General features: G+C 36.1%; 1 long non-coding RNA gene across 2 annotated transcripts in view; it reads left to right on the top strand.

Moving 5' to 3' along the window:
- The window catches only part of LOC148133411 (uncharacterized), an 89,729-nt gene that overhangs the window by 42,680 nt on the left and 29,683 nt on the right, over window positions 1-17,366 (top strand). Inside the window, exons 2-3 of one of the 2 annotated variants that reach the window (XR_015746761.1) lie at window positions 4,931-5,190; window positions 10,785-10,941. This is a non-coding gene — a long non-coding RNA (uncharacterized LOC148133411). Of the gene's footprint in view, window positions 1-4,930; window positions 5,191-10,784; window positions 12,392-17,366 lie in introns of those variants that run through there. The other variant, XR_015746760.1, reaches the window with a different exon arrangement.

The following is a 17,366-nucleotide window of genomic DNA, read 5'->3' on the forward strand; positions in this document are numbered from 1 at the left end:
GTGTACTTGAATGTAAAAGTATAGTTTTTCAAACTAAATTTTATCAGAGCTTGTGACAGCCACATTCTTAAAATAAACGTATACACACATGCACCCACCTTTGATTTAGATCAGCTATTTTATATATTATACATACTTTAAATATACTTTATATAAAGTATAAGGATATACTATGTTAAAATTGGAGGGAAAGTTCAAGCAGCCAAACTCACAGTTATGTGGGATAGGAAAGTAAGGTCCAGAATTTTCAACAAGCATGGGCAATAGGAATTCTGGGAAATGTAATCTGGACATACGTAGAAAGAACCAGGATGCTGCAGGTTGCTCGAGTTTTACTGATTCCTATTAATTGGTGATGCTGTTTCCTATTATAGCTCTCCTATCCCTATGGTCAGAAACATGCTACTTGATAGTTTGAGGACTTCACCAGAACAGACCTCAAATTGATCTTTCTGAAGATGGAGATGAATTTTGCTTTCCTCCCATGTTCTAGAGCAGGGGTGTCCAACCTTGGCAACTTTAAGAGTGGTGGACTTCAACTCCCAGAGTTCCTCAGCCAGCAAAGCTGGCTGAGGAACTCTGGGAGTTGAAGTCCACAAGTCTTAAAGTTGCCAAGGTTGGACACCCCTGTTCTAGAGCCTCACCCATCCTCCAGGAATTCCAAAAGATTACCAGAGTGGAAATGAGAAAGTGTTCCTTTTCAAATGATTATGGCTTCTGTTTTGGCCAATCATATGGATTCTTAAGGAAAAGGTTATCTAATTTATGCAATGTTCTCCCCAAAGCAAAGTAAAATTTCATTTTTCTGTTTTCTGTCGTCCTTCCCTTCTGCACTCCCCCCGGCCGCACATGCCCTGATGATGATTTTAAGAAAAGCGTTTTTGTCTTATTTCAAAATAGTTAGGAAAGTAATATAACTGCTTAGGGGGTCTGGTGTATCATTTGCTAATGAATGAGGATCAGATACTTGGGAATCATTCAATACTTCTCATAACATGAGCTGTACAATTTTGGCTGTCTTTTTCTAGTATATCACAAATTCGAAAACAATGGGGGAAAAAATGTCACAATACACTGAGCAAGTTATATTTCTGAACTATTTATTGGTCTGTCAGTCTAATGATCTACCAGTCATTTATCTTCGCTCTGGGTTCATTTATCAGAGAACTAATTCTATCTGCCACTCGATTGTATTAAATCTTACCATAATTTCATTGTGCCTATAGCATATATTTATGGCAATTCATGAACAATCTAAAGAAGCATCTTAAGAGCTTTATGCAGTGAGCAAAATTAAGCTACATATGTAGAGCAGATCTGCTCTTGGTATATAAATCAGTGTTAAACTCCGTTGCAGTAAATCAGGAAACTTTGATTTACACTAGTGAGGAGATCTTCCTCAATATCCCTGCAGGGAATCAAAGCATATTTAACCCTGGATGTGATAGAGTGTTGCTTGCATTTTTAAAAAATGTTTTGTCTGGTAAGTACAGATTTCAAATAAAAATATAGCAAAGTATTTTAAAATAGCAAAAACAAGAAAACATTTTTTAAAAAATGTCCCTTATAATGCCCTGGCAAGCCGACTACAGTTTGCCACTGTGCACGCTTTACAAGCTGCCCTTCAATCTGGACCCCCGGAGAGGATTCCAAAAGTGGAGGAGGAGAAAACAGAGAACAATAAAAATTTAGAAAAGGGAAGCAGTCATGGAATGTTTCCAGCATGCTTTCACGGGAAGTATTCTCAAGCAATTTTAAACAACTCAAAATCATATCCTAAACCAGAGCATGAGAAATCTGTTAACAGATTGATTAAAAGCAGATACAACATGGTAGATTTGTTTCAAACCATCAGATTTCCATGAGGCATAAATGAAGGAGGATACAGGCTATGTTCAGCCTTCTTCACCAGATTTTCAATATTAGGACAATAGCAGCCTTGGAATCAGCATTTTGAGCTACTAATATAGGTATCATCATACCTGTACTAGCCATTTGGAAAGATAATCAGATTCAGTTAGACTGCTTATCATGTTTGCAAACCTGTTATTTTAAAAAATTCCTTCCTTCCTTCCTTCCTTCCTTCCTTCCTTCCTTCCTTCCTTCCTTCCTTCCTTCCTTCCTTCCTTCCTTCCTTCCACAAAACAATCAAATCTGATAATTGAGCCTTTGATTTGATAAATAAAAATGCTCAACTCCTCTCTTCTCCCTCTTCTCTCATCCATGATCCTTTCTCCATTCCCAGCACTATTGGTTTGGAAATGCTATAGTTAATGCTAACCAAGATTTATGTCCATTGTTTAAAATGTAGCCTATAGTTAATAGATTTGCCAAGTATAGTCATATACATGGGAGAAACCTGTGGGAATAGAAAGAGTAGCATTAGTTTGTTTTCTAGAAACAAATTACCTTTTTTTTTTCAAGGAGCAGAGTTACAGATGAAGCCAGACTGTTAAACTTGGAGGTGATGTGCCAGCAAGTTTCTCAAGGCTAGTCCTGGGGAAAAAAAGAACATCCAATTATAGACGCATGGAAAGCTTCCATCTTTGACCACAAACATCTTCTAGCTTAAATGAAAGGTCCAGATGGAGAGAGAGAGAAAAAAATCCAGAAAAATGTTTTAATTTTCTTAACAATACTGTTGTATTGTTGAATAAATCTCAGTAGTGGTTTCATACATAAACCAGGAGAGTTTAAAAAAAAATTAAGATGGTGCTTGTCCCTGTGCAAATCAAAGCCCTCTCCCTTTGTGATTGGTTGATTATATGTCATCAAATAAGTTCAGCGCTTACTGATTAATTGATAGCATTTCTCCATGATAATCTTTTCCTAACCTGATCCTTCCGTCAACCAATAGTGAACTTGTAACTGATTCCACCTTGTTGCTACTCATTCTCCTCCTTCCTTCCACTTTTCTTAGCATTGTAGACATTTCCAGAGAGCTGGGACTTCACAGACTGTATCCAAGATAAGATAATTTGAGTCTGTTCATTGTGTTTCGAGTGGGTTGATTTGTTTGATGATATTTTTGTTTTCCCTTATCTATCTATGTCCAAGATCCAACATTGTCCAAGATCCAACATCAAAGTTCAAAAAGATCAATACTTTTTTTACCCTGCTTTTTTAAAGTCAAACTTTCACTTCTACAGACTGTCATGGGAAAATCCATTGCTTGAACAATTCACTATTTTTTGTAGACACAAACATATCCCAGCTCTGAATATCTTTTCCAGGCCTTCATTGTTACCCTACCAAGTGCTCGTCTGCAGCATATTTCTTGATTGCCTTTATGGTGGAATTGTGTCTTCATGTGATTCTCTTGGTAAAATACAGGAGTAATTTCTCACTGCCTCTACCCATGCAGTATGAAATGATGCCTTTGCTGTTGTCAATAAAGTGATAGTTTGCTTCCAATATCTTCTTGTATCACTGCTACCCAAATAGATGCTTATTTGCTTTAGCTGCACAGCTGGGATGACCTTCCTAACTTGGTTGACCTGGCTGGGACCATACTCTTGACAGACATTTGTATGCTTATCCTTCCCATGAACATCCCAATACAGTGAGGAAGATCAGCAAGGCTTGGGGTGAATGGATAACCTTCTGTACTTGGTCACAACCCTCCTTCGATTGTAGTTTTGCAATCTTGCCATCTTGTTTTTTGTTTTTTGCTCCTCTACTACCCCTGCCTGTTGGTAGGATCCCTTTGGTTTGCTAAATTCTGATTTCTCCCAATATGCCAAGCTAGAACATAATGGCTTAGTGTGGTGTGAGAACCAAAGCTCTGTGGTTGAATAGTGAGCTTCATTGGTTCCCAGGATTGTCCTAGCCAAAAACCCAGACTACAAAAAATGTTGCCCTTTCCCTGGAGATAAGAATTTTGGATTCTGATACCATCCTGGCTTCTATTTTTATAGTATAGTTTTATGTATAGTTATTCAGAATAAGTTAGATCAACAATTCTTATTGCCAAGTAAGTGCAAATAGGCTTTACACCTTTTGCTTTTCAGTTATAACTTCAGAACTCCTTATCATTTCATCATTTGAATGAAAGCTGGGTGTTGCCAATTCCTCTGCATAATAGCCCTGCTTTAGGCTAATGTCTAGCGCACCTTATAGAAAGCAACTGTTATGTTTTTGTTATTCCTTAGCCAAAATAAGATTGCAGGATCAGGTGGTGGCACAAGGTTCATACATAGGATTCATGTACCATTACTTATCCGATGTAATCAAATTCTATTAATACATTATGGAATATAAAACAGTATGTGAATTTGGTTGTGACTTAAAAGCAAATAAATAAACTAGTTACTTCTCTGTCATTATTTGGGCATAGCAGATTCATTGCTGAAAGCCATTTGTAGCATGTTATTTTGTTGAGTCTATCCTGAGATCCTGAGAAACAAATCAACTTAGGGAATAGATTTATAATAATCTAGGAAGTACGTAGTAAGTAGTTTACACATAGTGAGTTTGCACAGTACACATACAATAAATACTGCACATTGAGTAAAACAATCACTTATCTTTCCCTCCCTCCCTGTATTGCTTTCTGATATTCACATGCTGTTATCACCCACACACAATCATGCCAAAGGAAAGGAAAAAGAAAGCAGCCCCTTCCCTCTGACATAGTATTGATTTCATAGTTAACTATTGCATTTGTTAAGCTGATGGAGTGAACTGATAGTAACAATTAAATACGATTGAGACTAGGTTCCCTAATTTTTACAGAAACACAGATTTTGGATTCGTTTACTGTCTCTTTATGCTCTGCTGCGAATAATTCCGTTGAGTCAAATTTTGATCCCCTTCTACCATGCCAGATAGTGATTTCAATTTTGCAGTTCTTGTGGCCACTTTGTTTTCTCTTTTTATTAATAATTCTGTTCTTTTCTTACTTCACCATCTAATGTCTGGTTATTTACAGCTAGCAGAGGATGGCCAATACCTTCTCTTCCCTGCTGTGTTGCACTATCCATCCCTATGCTTCATGCACTTCTCGACAAAGCTTTTCCACCATGCATCTTTCTGGCCTGTCTATGTTTGAAAAGAGACAGCTTAGCCAGTCAACACTACCATAGCTGGAGACAACCTGTGGCGTCCCCAAGGATGACAGATGGAAAGACCCACAGCCACCAGAGACCAAGTAGCAGCTGCCCTTTGCCAATCAAGGGGAAGACAGCAGGGGTAAGTCTTCCTAAGTCAAACAGGCTAAGACCTTATCGGGTCAGTACACAGGTGTACTACTCCCTGCAGAGAAGAACAAGGCTTCTTTTAGCTAGCCAATAAATGATGGAAGTGTCATCTTTTAAGCAAAGAGGAGCTTCACTTTAGTGTCTGCCTTGCTTGCTTGCTTGCTTCATATTTTCCCTACCCCAAAGCTGAACAAACATTTTTTTGAAATGGATGCTGATTTTTCTTTACTTGTTCACTTTTGGTCTTCATGTATATAATTCCCTCCTTTTATTTTTATCTAGTTGCTGCCCCTCTCGCTGAACTATCATGAATCCTACATCCTTTGACAAGATGGCTATAAGTTTTGAAAGGAATAATTTAAAAGAAATGCAATTAATATAGACTAGGCAGACTTGATCTGGGGCTGAGGAAATCAGCAAGTGAGAATTGCCTGTTATCAACCAGGTCATTGCCAGACTAGTTAACCTCTCTTCTCACCTTAGTCATTAAATTAATATTGTAAAAACTGGAGTCTCAAGTTGGAAATTTAAAACTCATAGGAAGAATGATTACAGAAAACAAATCTTTATCATATAAAGAAAAGAAAAAGCTGTTCCTTAGACATTCTATCTTCTAATATTTGATTATTGTTATAGTCTAGTTTCCACTTTTTCCAGAGGCACCCTTAATTATTAATAAATTGCTAAGATGAATATATATATATGTGTATGCATTTAAGACAAATCAACCATCAATTGAAAATGTAAGAGCTTCTATTCAAAATAAATTTTAAGGAAACCATTCATACTATGCCTCCAGCAGGCAAATATGCACTTTCTAATCTAGTTAGGGTAATGAAATGTCTGCAAGAAAACAAACAATTTCAGAGAGCACCAAGGACCCCTCATTTCAACTCTGAGCTACAAATATTCTCCTTTATTGGTACTTTCTAATCTTTTTAAAATAATTTTACATTTTCCAACATCAAGAATCACTAAACCTGGTTTAATTGAGCAAATCATGGCATATGAGTCTCTAAAATGAAATCTCAGGGATACAGTTCATTTGATGTATAAAAGTCAATAATGCAGCTCATTATTTTATTTATAATTTATTGCATAATATATTCTCAAATACTAACAGATATTTTTTTATTTTTATTATTAAGATTTAAGAAAGTTTATAGTTATTAATTAATGGTTAATCAATTCTTAGACTGTTAAGAGAGTCAAAGAGATCGGGGATTGCTTTTAAGTGAATATTGATGTTTCTGTAACACAGTTCTATAATATGCCCGAGATATTCATCCATTAATTCCAAATATCATAGGAGACCAGAAGGCATTGATGTATTACCATCCTATCTGTACAAGTTGCCTAAAAATAGAATCAGCACATGATCATTTTATTTTTTATTTTTTTGTTTTACATAAAACAATATAGAAAGATATAGAAACATTAGCGCCTCAGGATGCAATTCACAAGCAGTTAGGCATACATATGATTTTCATAGTTGTAACTATGATTGTGAAATATGAACCATAACAAAGACTGAACTAAGAAAAATGGATACCCTTGAAAAATGGTGCTTGAGGAAATTATTGAGAACATCTTACCAGAAGAAGAACAGATCTTTCAATATTAGACGAAGTAAAATTGCATATATCACTAAAACATTAATAATTAAGCCAAAAGTTAAATGTTTTAAAAATGTAATAAGAACACAAGAGAGGGAGAGAACCTATTGTTTGGAATAACTGAATGCAACCAGAAGGAAGCTGAGGGGATGCAATACAATTAGAAAATAGCATGAATGGTCTTCCGGTTTGTCGGCTTCGCGAGCGGCAGGGATTTGCGAAGCTGCGCGATCCCTGCCGCGCTAGCCGCTTCTGGGGCTCTGACCCAGACGGGTGCGAGCTAGGCTGCCCTGCAGGGGCAGCTGAAGGTAGGGGGATCCGGAGAGGGGTTTGGGGTGTTGCAGACCCCTCCCGGCCAGTAGAACCCCCTTTTCCCAGGACGTGCAGCGGCGGTCCGTAATGGCCGCCACAAAGAAGCTGGCAGCCGGGTAAGAATGCGCAGGAGGAAGTGGAGAAAGTGCTTGAGAGGAGAAAGTTTTTCTTGGCTCCTAGGACTCTAAGACATATTTAATAAAATTCCTGAAAAGTATGACTTTCTGAATAATACCTGCCAGAAGAGGAAAAAAGCGGCTGTTTGATGGTGCTGAAAGGATAGCTTTCCCTCTTTTCCTACGGAATAAATAACTGGATATTAAGAAACCTATTTTTTTAGGTGAAAATTGGTTTTAAGCGATGAGTGGGAAGAGAGAGGATTAAAAAGAAAATATTTGTATGCTAAGACTTTGTTGGAGCAGATGCCTTAAGGATTTGAAGACTAGAATATATTGCAATAAGATTTTAAACAGATTTGGACTTTCTTTCTCTTTGATTGATATTACCCCAGAAGGAGAAAGTGAGAACTCTGCCTTGGTTTGGACTGACTGATAGCTTTGGGACTGTTTTATTTTTTTTATTTTTATTTTTGAATATTCTGGTTGTTGTAAGAAGAAAGAAGGGGAAAAGAAAAGAAAAGATTTATAATGGCTCTTTCTGTTGAGGAACTAAGAAAAGAATATGAACAAGCAAAAAAAAAATGGTAAAGATGGTGTGGAAGAAGCTTTCCTTTTTTTAGAAATGGCGCTTACTAACTATCAACAAACATTACAACAGATGAAGACAGCAGAGGAACAAGAAAGAAAGGAAGGAGCCATTTTTAATGAATCTCAGAATTTGATCAAGAAAGAAGGAAGAGAGAAAAGAAGAAAACTAAAGGACTTAAGATCTAAAAAAAACATTTAAGAAAGGGAAAAATAAGGTGCAAAACCAATATGATGATAGTAAACAAAAGGGAAAAGGAATACGACAGAGAAGGGAAGCCGGTAAGGCAGAGGCTAGAAGAAGGTGGGGTAGAAAGGTTTGTTGGGAGAAGAAAGAAAGGGAAAAGGTGGAGAAAAGCTACAATGTTTTGAAATTAAATGAAAAAAGGAATTTTTATGGATAATGGATAAAGTATATTTTTTTAAAAAAAAGATTTTGCAAGGTACATAAGATGAGATGGTAGTATTGTAATGGTTTAAGAGTTGATAAGAGATTAAAATGTTAAAATGTTTAAAAATGATTGGCTTTAAAATTTAATAATAGGGGAGGTTTAGAATACTGTTTTAATTAAAGAGTTTAATAAGATTATGGTATTGATGTTATTGTAAAATTTTTATTATAGTATCTTTTTTTAATATTTGGATTTATTGTCTAATTATGTACTTAATTATTTTGGATGTATTAGTTAGATAGAATGTACCAAGCAAAATCGGATTGGGTATTGGATATTATTTTAAAGATTAATTTGATTAACTTAGGGGGGAGATAGAAAGGCATCATACTCTGATTAATGATTTCAGGAGAAACTTATTTTCTTCTTTTTTATAAGGAATGAGACAAAGGGATGATAAAAAATGGACAAAAGATACAAATATAATGATTCAAACTAAGATGATTAATTAAGATAGAATTAAGAAGGGTGAAATATGTGGAGAAGTTAATATAGAAGGTTTAGAATGGTAAATAAAATAAGTAATGATATGTAAGATGAGCATGAATATAATTGAAGTCCATGAAGAGAGAGACACCTGGGTCCAAGTTACTTTCCAAAAGATTTTTTTATGTTTTGTGTGTTGTGTGTATATGTTTTTTGGGGGAGAATTAGTAAAAACTTGTAGAAATATAGAATGAGAATAATGGTAACTAAGTCAGAAAGAAATAGATGAAATAATAATAATGATATTGAATAAGAGTAAAGAGAAGTAAAGAGAAATTGAATAAGAGGTTTTGGTATGTTATATGGAAATGGTTTAAAACAGAATCATAATTTATCTGACTTGTTAAATTTACAATGAAAAAAGGTTTAAACATGTAATGAATAATGATAATTTGTGTGTTTTAAAAATTAATAAAACTTGTTTTAAAAAGAAAAAAGAAAATAGCATGAATGATCCAAGGATGAGCCATAAGTTTCCAAAAATTCACACAAGGAGCAATTAATAGACAGTCCTCACAAAACGATGTCCATCAAATTAAAAAAAGTTGAAAAAATTGTGATACACAACTTGTTAATTGCAATAGGATATTTATTTGCCTATAGAAAAGCAGTCTAAATAATTCAGATGGAACAAATGGACTTCAACTATTTTACACTATTGATTTTATGTGATAGTTGGGTTGGCCTACATTTGGATATTCTTATTTACTTTTCTTATTGAACTGATGGTCTAAAAACATCGAACCAGACATTGGGAATGATGCAGTTGGAAAGTCTCACAGATGAAAGACAAATTAATTAAATTCCCTTTCAAATTCTGATGAATATGAGATCATCAAAGAAAAAAGATTAGAAAAATTCTTGCACACTCTGAAGGACTTGTAACTAAGAACAATATAACTAAAGCTGCTGTCTTAGGAACCATGGGAATGGACACAGCTATCTAGCCTTCCCATCCTCTAATTTCGGTGCCCTTGGAATTATGTGGTTGATCCTTGAATGGTGGTAAAAATGCAAATTGAACATTCTTGGATTGGATCTAGAAACATTTAACCATTCTGGGTTGGGCAGAAATCGCAGCTCCATAGCTGGCATTCCCCTGCCCCCCAACACTTCTTCTATCACCTTTTACTTTACTGAAAGGATTTAGTGGTCTTTCCACATGGTTTATCCCTCCACTATATTCCTTGGGTTGCTACTATCCCATCCACAGACAAATAGGCAGTTTAAACTGAAAATAAGTTACTAACCAAATGAAAAACTTTCTGCCTACACCTAATTTCAGTGGGAAGAACACATGATTGAAAGCAGTGTGAGCAGCTGTACATTAGAAGCAAATTCACTCTGGGTAATACAAGTTGTAAAAATTAGGAGATACATTTAAGACTACCTTATCTTCACTATGGTAAACTGAGTATGAAAACAAATTGCAATACATCCTGATCACACTGCAATATGTTGCTATATTAACCCAAATCATAGAGTTGGAAGCCTTGGAACAAATTGATAGACATTGCCGTTTTGCGGTTATTAACCACTCTAAACATTGATTAACCATTTATTAACGGCATTAAACATTGCTAAATCTTAATAATAAAAATATAAGAGGTTCTATTAGAGTTTGGGAATATATATAATAAATATAAATAAAACAAAGACCCATGTAATTGTTGTCTTCATGCACTATATCCCTGGGCTTTAAAGGGTTTTCATTTTAAAACTGTTATGTACACAACTAGAAAAAATGAGTGCAATACTTTGATCTCTTTTCTCCCCATTTATTGTTTGGATAAATGGAATTTTGTAAGAAACCATAAAGCAATTTTCATTTCCCCCACTTTTTGCTACCCCAGAGTCCAGGTCTGATAATGCATAGACAAGTATGAGCTGATCAAAATTGTTTATCACCTGCTCATAAGAATATTCAGGTTGTAAAACCTATACTGGGGGAACTTTACCGCAATTAAATATGGTTGGTCCAGGTAGTGACAAATTGTTTCGTTATATATTTTTCAGAGGCCCGCTCTAATGTGGAAATATGGAAAATATCCTGAGAAGAGAGAAATGTTTTATAAGGCTGCACCACATTGATGTCCAGAAGATAGTAACAATCCTTCAGTGAATCCTGTTGGTTGTAATTTTGAATAGAGGCCAGAGTGGATCCTATTGGCAGGTGGATCCTGTTGGCAGATCTATCTTTCACATTGCTGCATTTTTCTCTTTAAAATGGGCTCTGTTTCTATATGGTTGTACATCTGGAATTTGTGACAAAGTCATTTCTAACACTGATAATTTTCGTGAGTAACATTCGTGATCCAATTTTAAATTGTATACCTTTAAAACAGAATTCTATAAACACTCTCATATTTCTGAGTCTGAAACTTAGTACTAAACATTACTTTAGAGTAAAAAATACACACCTAATTGCATGAAAAATGTACACTGTACAAAAAGAATTATTTCCTGTAAATGTCTGTATGGTGAGAAGGTAACGTTAAACTGTAATTCTCAACTTCTATTTTTCTAGCCAACTAGACGAAGACCTTTTTGTTGATTTCTGTGCAATTCTCACTTTGTTGGTGTCTTTGGAAGAAGGACAGTTCACCTGCACATCTCCTCACTTACTTTTGTGCTGTTTCTTGTCCCTGGAGCACTGGTTCTGAAACAAATTCCCACAGTGCTACCCCACTCAGCTCAATTTGTAATGAACCTGTATCTCTGCTGAGACAAAAGGCTGGTGAAACAGATGGGAGATTGGCTTTATTATAATGATCAGGGGGGAAAAAGCTCTTCAGATTTATTTATTTGATCCCCCCCACTTTTCATGTGTCATCTCTCTAAAGGAGCCCAGCCTTGTCATATGTTCCTGCAGGGTCTCCTGAGACTAAGCTAATGATTTTAAGACATAACACTCTTAGTGTGGCATATTAACTTCAGCTAACAAAGTAGAGTGGATTTTAACCCTACTTGCACCTTTCATTGCAGAGTTCATTGACAAGGCTTACAGTATAGCTCTTCTACATTAATTTCATTTGTATAGTAGAAATAATATTCCCCAAATTTCAGTAATTTCCCTTTAATGAATTTCTCTTTGTATATGAAAGTTCTGTGAGTCTGACAGAAGTTTTGTTTTGCTTCACGCCCATGGACTCTGCTGGAGTAACATTTTTCCAACAAGAAATGATCTGATTGCTTCCACAGAGCTTTCTTTCTGAAGAGAGCCTGGGGTTTAAAATGTACACTAAGAAATCTATTTTATCTCCCAGTCCACATTCAAACAGAGATAACGAATTCCTGCGACATAAAACTGATTCAAATATACACTTTTTCACAGCTATGTCTTTACTCTGCAAACATCTTATTATCTTAAAATACTTTTGGGGGAGGGGATAATACAATATATTATTTTTTCCAGATTTTTGGTTAAATTCTATGAAGTGAAATGTTCCATCCCAACTCAGTGAAACAAATTGTTGCAGGATCCAATCTGAGTCAGTCACTAGGACCAGAGGTTTTGTCCTCCAAGCTTTTGGACTCGTGCTGGAGCCCATTTGTGGCAGGATCAAATCTGGGTCGGTCATATTCAGGGACTCCTGCTGAGGCCCATATTCAGGAAACATTTCTCTGGATGGGCTCCAGCACAAGTCCGAAAGCTCGCAAGACAAAACCTCTGGTCCTGGTGACCGACCCAAATTGGATCCTGCAACATTATCCTGGGACATTCATTCATGAAACAAATTGTATTCAGACCTACAAACAGAATTCTCACAGGATGGAGTGGGACTTTAGAAAATAGACTTAAGTTTTAGTTTTAAGCTTTGAGGTACCTGAAAGGAAGCATTTTCTTTGGTTGATTTTCTTTGGTTGATTAGCCAATCCAATTGTTCACACTACTAATCTTATTGAAGTTTGTGTGATTTGCACTTTTCTTAATGATTTTAGCATATAACCCAGGATTTATGTTAATGATAAGGACCTTCCCGACGTAAATTATTATTGCTATTAGAATTTATCTTACAGCATGAACATACGGTTCCGATCCTGTTGCACGTTCGTTTTATTAGAAAAGTTTTCAGTTAGAAGTCATCTAAAGTAATTTAAATGTTAAATGTTAATTAAAGCGCATCGACTAATAGATTTTTGTCTTAGCACAGGCATAGTTCTAATGCATCCTTCAATAATATGAATTGAAAATATAGTATGATTGGCCAAGTGAATTAATATTTTGGTATAGGTGAGAATGGCATGCAGTCTGCTTTCTAATCAACATTATTTCATGCCCTTTTAGCACAAGAGGTGAGTATCAAAATGACTTTTTGATATGAATAAATTGTTTAAGCTGCATTATCAGTCAAAATGATGATTTTGCAAATTAAAGCCAACTGGGGTTAATGGTCATTTCACTCAGGCTCTAAATTAAATATTAAACCTTAGTTAGTATTTCTTAATTTATTTTGGCCTTAGCTTTTTAAAACAGCCTGACTTGAATCTTCTAGAGAGCAACAATAGTAATATGTCGAAGTTGAAAACAGCCAAAAGAAGTAATCTAAGGGGTTAGATAAAATTGAAGTGTATCTGTTCATGGCTGGTTAGTCTTGATAGCTGTTACCTCCAGAATCAAAGACAATACTTCTTGAATAACAGTTACTGGGAAAGCAAAGGTAGGTGGAAGCTAAAGTGTCTTCAGTACATTTATTTAATGAATTTTCTCCTTTTCCTTTCCTTTCCTTTCCTTTCCTTTCCTTTCCTTTCCTTTCCTTTCCTTTCCTTTCCTTTCCTTTCCTTTCCTTTCCTCTCCTCTCCTCTCCTCCCCCCCTCCCTCCCTTCCCTTCTTTCCTTTCCTTTCCTTCTTTCCTTTCCTTTCCTTTCCTTTCCTTTCCTTTCCTCTCCTCTCCTCTCCTCTCCTCCCTCCCTTCCCTTCCTTTCCTTTCCTTTCCTTTCCTTCCTTTCCTTTCCTTTCCTTTCCTTTCCTTTCCTTTCCTCCTCTCCTCTCCTCTCCTCTCCTCTCCTCCCCTCTCCTCCCCTCCCTCCCCTCCCTTCTTTCCTTTCCTTCCTTTCCTTTCCTCTCCTCCCCTCCTCCCTTCCCTTCCCTTCCCTTTCCTTCCCTTCTTTCCTTTCCTTTCCTTCTTTCCTTTCCTTTCCTTTCCTTTCCTTTCCTTTCCTTTCCTTTCCTTTCCTTTCCTCTCCTTCCTCTCCTCCCCTCCTCCTCCTTTCCTTTCCTTTCCTTTCCTTTCCTTTCCTCCTTTCCTTTCCTTTCCTTTCCCTTTCCTTCCTTTCCTTTCCTTTCCTCTCCTCTCCTCCCTTCCTTCCTTTCCTTTCCTTTCCTCTCCTTCCTCTCCTCTCCTCCCCTCCCCTCCTTTCCTTTCCTCTCTTCTCTCCTCTCCTTCCTCTCCTCCCTCCCCCCTTCTTTCCTTTCCTTTCCTTCCTTCCTCTCCTCCCCTCCCTTCCCTTCCTTCCTTTCCTTTCCTTTCCTCTCTCTCCTCTCCCTCTCCTTTCTCCTCTCCTCCCTCCTTTCCTTTTCTCTCCTCTCCTCTCCTCTCCTCCTTTCCTTTCCTCTCCTCCCTCCCCTCCCTTCCTTTCCTTTCCTTTCCTTCCCTTCCCTCCCCTCCTCTCCTTTCCTTCCTTTCCATCTTCCTTCCCCTCCCCTCCCTTCTCACCCCCACTCCATTCCATTCCTGTATCACCTGATACAGTGTTTCTGGGAGATTTACAGTACAATAAACAATAAAAAGTACTCGAAAACAAAAATATAAAAATTGAATAGAAAAGCTAAAAACCAAGAAGATGGGTGGCCTGGTGGGTGGGATCTTCTCTCCCTGGTCAGTCACTCCCAACATAGCAGGCTTGGGACCCCAGGCCAAGCAGCAGAACTAAGTTTTTAGGAAAATCAGGAATGCAGAGTGGAACTCATCTCTGATGAGTCAATACAAAATGCTTGCATCTACCTCTGTTTGTCTTTTGACTGTATTATTTACATTTTGATATTTCTTGCAATCCTCATTTTTAATTCATCTTTAGCTTCATCTTCTCTTATATAGTTTCTATAATTTCTGGACATTACATTGTATTCTTCTTTGGTTATATTCCCTTTTCCAGGTTTCCTTGGTAACTCTAAGCAGCGGTCTTCCAAGTCATTCAATAATTTAAAACTTTAAAAAGCTTGCTTCCAGGTCTCAGTATTTTGGCTCTGAAGAACAAGCATTTGGTCATTTATTTTAATTCTGTATATTTAGCAGTTCTTCGAGATGCAGCCAAAAAGACCTGTTCCAAATATACACTTTGTGTACTGGACACAAAATTTCTGGCTTGCAGGACTGTGTTAGCTTTTGATTATACTTTCTTAAATTGGTCAGTTAATAAGCAAGCAGATTTTACAAAACAATGGTAGTATTGCTTATTATGCAAAGTATTATCCTTATAATTTGAATTATTCTTATTTCATACTAGAGAAGAATTTCATTCTAAAGATATTTAGAATGTCAAGGATATAGGCTATTGGAGTCTATGTACATTTAGTAAAAAACATCTGAGAAGTCACTTCCTCTACTTATTTGCTAATACTCCCAAATAGGTTTGCTTTGAGGTAGGCATTTCAATGTGTGATTTTAAAAGCTGACTTTAGAACTTCTCTTTGAGATTACTTACCACATATAACCACATATTATATGTACAGACTGGTATAAATGACAGGAAACCTTTCTTTTCAACTGCCTTTAAATAAATCGATACTAAGCCTTTTCAGATTAAAAAAGGGCCTTCCATCTTGGTTTCATGTTATTCAAATTTCACCCCAAACTCTTGGCTACACTGACTCCATTAAAATTGGAAAAAGAGGCTCTTCCTCTAATATAGTAAAGTTGAGGGGAGGAAACATGTTGAGTTGCTTTGACCAGATTTTGAAATTTTACTGGATTACCATTGTATTCAAAACATAATTTATAGTAGCTGACATAAGCTGTTCTTTGTATAAGAGTCGTATATATAACAATAACAGGAAAATAAAAAAATGCAAGAGGAACTAAATCTGCTTTATTTATTATTTAGTTCATAAATGCATCCAATTTAATCTTTTGAATCCTGACATGCTTTTAATAGTAAATGTTCAAATAATATTTAGTATACCCAGGAGAAATAGCTTTGAATATTTCCTCTGACCTGAGAATTTTTTGGTAAAATGTGACCTTTCTATAACCCAAATAGTGTATTTTATGCAGACTGGACTACATGGAACATATTCTATTATCTACTAGTATGTCTGCCAAGTACTGACTGAATGATGCATTTTCGGCCTGCAAAGCAATTTTAGTCTTGCTGGGTAACTTTAAAAATTAATGTTAGTCTGTTTACTATTTACTATCAACTTATGGGCACAACTGGAAATGACAATCAGCAGTATAAATTATGGGAAGTGTAAAATATCAAATAAAATACTATTTGTCAATTTAAAACTGATTGATCTCCAAGTCTAGCCTTTCCAATCTGACACCTTTTAGGTGGACTGGAATCTTATCTCCAAGAATTCAATTGGCCTAACTTTGGTAGATCATAATGCGCTTTGGTGTGTGTGTGTTTAGCACATTGCTTGAATACAGCCTTTGTAGCTTGTAAACTTCTCTTTATAGTTGTGTAGGTCAATTAAAACTATGGTGAAATAGATTGTGTGACTGGGCAATGCACTACTAGAAAATGCAGAATTAAATTCTATAGTCTTTATGACTTGTTTTATTCTATTTTAAAAAGATTCCAAATGCATTTATGTAAAGTCAAAAACTAAGAAGACAATTAGGCAGATTTTGAACTCACCATGCTATGTATATACCAAATTAAAGGCATCTCGTTTTATTTATCTTTCCGAAATTAAAATTAATATTAAATCCCCAAACATCCCACAAAGATTAGATGAGGTTTGAGGAGTGTTTTCAACGTATTGTGTATATATTTAATTTCACTTATTTTAGTGAGGCTTGTTGCAGTTTTAGTGAGAAGCTTGTTGTAGCTTCCAACAAAACAAAGCCTTTTAAGTCATCTGTTAGGACATTTATTTTTTATTTATTTATTTTGTCAAGCGATTATAAGATAACAGGTATAAGTATAAGCATGGTTATGAATACATGAAATGGATACGAATAAAAAAGAAACAATAGGACAGGGACGGTAGGCACGATTGGTGCGCTTATGCACGCCCCCTACAGGCCTGTTAGGAAGGGGGTGAGGTCAATAGTAGACAGTCTAAGGTTAAAGTTTTTGGGGTTTGGGGAAGAAACCACAGTCAGGTAGAGTATTCCAGACATTGACCATTCTATTGCTGAAATTGTATTTCCTGCAATCAAGTTTGGTGCGATTAACCTTGAGTTTGTATCTATTGTGTACTCTTGTATTGTTATGGCTGAAGCTGAAGTATTCATTGACAGGTAGGACATTGCAATGTATAATTATATGTACTATACTTAGATAGGACAGAAGGCGTCGTAGTTCTAGGTTGTTTAGGTCTAGAATTTCAAGTCTGGTGGCATAAGGTATTCTGCAACGACATGCTACAAAACTGTCTCATTCTTTTCCCAATTGCATGCCATTAAAACAACCCAAATGTTGCTTTCT

This window comes from Notechis scutatus, chromosome 1 (assembly GCF_049901735.1).
Source record: "Notechis scutatus isolate UNSWTSFEM ecotype Mainland chromosome 1, rNotScu1.2, whole genome shotgun sequence".
Lineage (NCBI taxonomy): Eukaryota > Metazoa > Chordata > Lepidosauria > Squamata > Elapidae > Notechis > Notechis scutatus.